We start from the raw sequence: 2815 nt of genomic DNA, 5'->3' as shown, positions 1-2815 counted from the left end.
CTACAATATGTAGATCGGAGCCAACTTTTTCTTCTATCAGACACAGAGTCTCTGTTTTGATATCAAGGTCTTTGATCCATTTTGAGTTAATTTTTGTACATGGTGAGAGGAGAGGGTTTAGTTTCATTTTGTTGCATATGGATTTCCAGTTTTCCCAACACCATTTGTTGAAGATGCTATCCTTCCTCCATTGCTTGCTTTTAGCCCCTTTATCAAATATTAGGTAGTTGTAACTTTGTGGGTTAGTCTCTGTGTCCTCTATTCTGTACCATTGGTCCACCCGCCGGTTTTGGTACCAGTACCATGCTGTTTTTGTTACTATTGCTCTGTAATATAATTTGAAGTCTGGTATTGCAATACCGCCTGATTCACTCTTCCTGCTTAGTATTGCTTTTGCTATTCTGGGTCTTTTATTTTTCCATATGAATTTCATGATTGCTTTATCTATTTCTACAAGAAGTGCCATTGGGATTTTGATTGGCATTGCATTAAACCTATAGAGAACTTTTGGTAATATTGCCATTTTGATGATGTTAGTTCTGCCTATCCATGAACAGGGTATATTTTTCCATCTTCTAAGATCCTCTTCTATTTCTTTCTTTAGGGTTCTGTAGTTTTCATTGTATAGGTCTTTCACCTCTCTTGTTAGGTTGATTCCCAAGTATTTTATTGTTTTTGAGGATATTGTGAATGGGGTGTTTTTCCTCATTTCCGTTTCAGAAGTTTTGTCGCTGATATACAGAAATGCCTTTGATTTATGTGTGTTGATTTTATATCCTGCCACTTTGCTGAATTCATTTATTAGTTCTAGTAGTTTTTTTGTAGACCCTTTTGGGTCTTCTAGGTATAGAATCATGTCATCTGCAAATAGTGATAATTTAAGTTCTTCTTTTCCAATTTTTATGCCTTTAATTTCTTTCGTCTGTCTAATTGCTCTGGCCAGTGTTTCTAGAACTATGTTGAACAGAAGTGGTGAGAGCGGGCATCCTTGTCTTGTTCCAGATTTTAGAGGGAATGCCTTCAATTTTTCTCCATTCAGAATGATGCTAGCCTGAGGCTTAGCATAAATAGCTTTTACAATGTTGAGGTAAGTTCCCGTTATCCCTATTTTTTCTAATGTTTTGAACATAAAGGGATGCTGTACTTTGTCAAATGCCTTTTCTGCATCTATTGAGATGATCATATGGTTCTTATCTTTAAGTCTATTTATATGGTGGATAACATTTATTGATTTCCGTATATTGAACCATCCTTGCATCCCAGGGATGAATCCTACTTGATCATGGTGCACTATTTTTTTAATGTGTCTTTGTATCCGATTTGCCATTATTTTATTGAGGATTTTTGCATCTAGGTTCATCAGAGATATTGGTCTGTAGTTTTCTTTCTTTGAGGTGTCTTTGTCTGGTTTCGGAATCAGGGTGATGTTTGCCTCATAGAATGAGTTTGGAAGAGCTCCCTCTGGGAGGATAGCACTTCCCATCACAGTTGCTTACAGCCTCCAGAGGAGGGGAGGGGAGGAGAGAAAGAATCACACTTTCCAAAACAAGCAATCACCCCCTGCAGCTCTATTCTTGCCTTTTGGTAACACCTGGTAGACAGGATAAGAGGAGGAGAAGGAGACATGAAAAGAAAGGAAACCTAAAATCTGTAAAAGGGTCAAACACCCCTACTCACTGGGCACCAGCTCTGGACCCCCTCCTCTCCAGCAGAGTCTCCCCTGCTCCATCTTTCTCTCCACCTGTCCCTGTTCTAGCCTTTAAATAAAACTTATTTTCTTGTCCCAGCATTTCTCATTTGTTTAATCTTCAACATGAGCAGGAACCCAATCTTCATTTTCAAGACCAGTATCACTAGGCACAGTTTTCTGACCTTGAGCACATACCTACCTCAGGAATGAAGTAATTCAGATTTGGGGATAATATCAGAAGATCTAAGAAATGGCTGTCTCCCCAATTAATAAGTGAATTACAGCTCAGACAGGGAATACCTGGAATGTAGCCTTTGAATCACATCTTTTAAAAACTCCTTGTTTCCCCTGATGGACAGAATCGCAACTCCTGGGACCTGTGAACAGAGTCCCTTGTGTTTATTCTTTGCTAGAAAAGCAATAAACTTCTTTTTGCTTTTTCTCAAAACTGCATTTTCATTATTGGATTGGCATCCAGGACAAGGACCAAGCTTTGGGTAACACCAAATTGCCTAGGCTAACTTTGAACTTGTGATCTTCCTGCCTCAGCCCCCTGAGTTGCTGGAATTACAAGCATGCACTAAGGTGTCCTGCTTGTCAGTATCTAATATATTAAATATAGGTGGCTTAAAAGCAAACTGTTTTCAAGTAGAGGTTTGCCTATATCCTATGTCTAAGTTTTAAATTCACTGAGATGTCTTCAAAGTGGAATTTAAAGAAAAAAAAAACTTAAACACTTCAATTATAAGTTTAATGTAAAATTAATTAGTGTGCACTTTTGAAAGTTTCTTTTCTATACAATATTCATGATAATGGTCAGGAATCACTTTATGACACAAAGGAAAATAATAGTCAATGTGTGGATATGGCTTGAGATACAACTTTAGTTATCTGCATACAATGTAAGGTAGGTTTTTTTAAAGTCCTGTAGGACATGGAAAAAGTAGCAGTGCAGGTACAAACATACTTTTGAAATTCAAAATACAAATTTATTAATGAATTTGTGACAAAGATTCTCTTGGTGACCAAACTTTAGTCAGGCTTGAACTTGAGCTTCCACCACTGTCCTTTTAAAGTCAGGTTTTAGTAACAATAGTGATTAAGTCAGTTTAGAGAGAATGTCCA

Source organism: Spermophilus citellus, assembly GCF_964194105.1.
Source record: "Spermophilus citellus genome assembly, chromosome: X".
Taxonomy (NCBI): domain Eukaryota; kingdom Metazoa; phylum Chordata; class Mammalia; order Rodentia; family Sciuridae; genus Spermophilus; species Spermophilus citellus.
Note: the sequence above shows the minus strand (reverse complement) of the source record.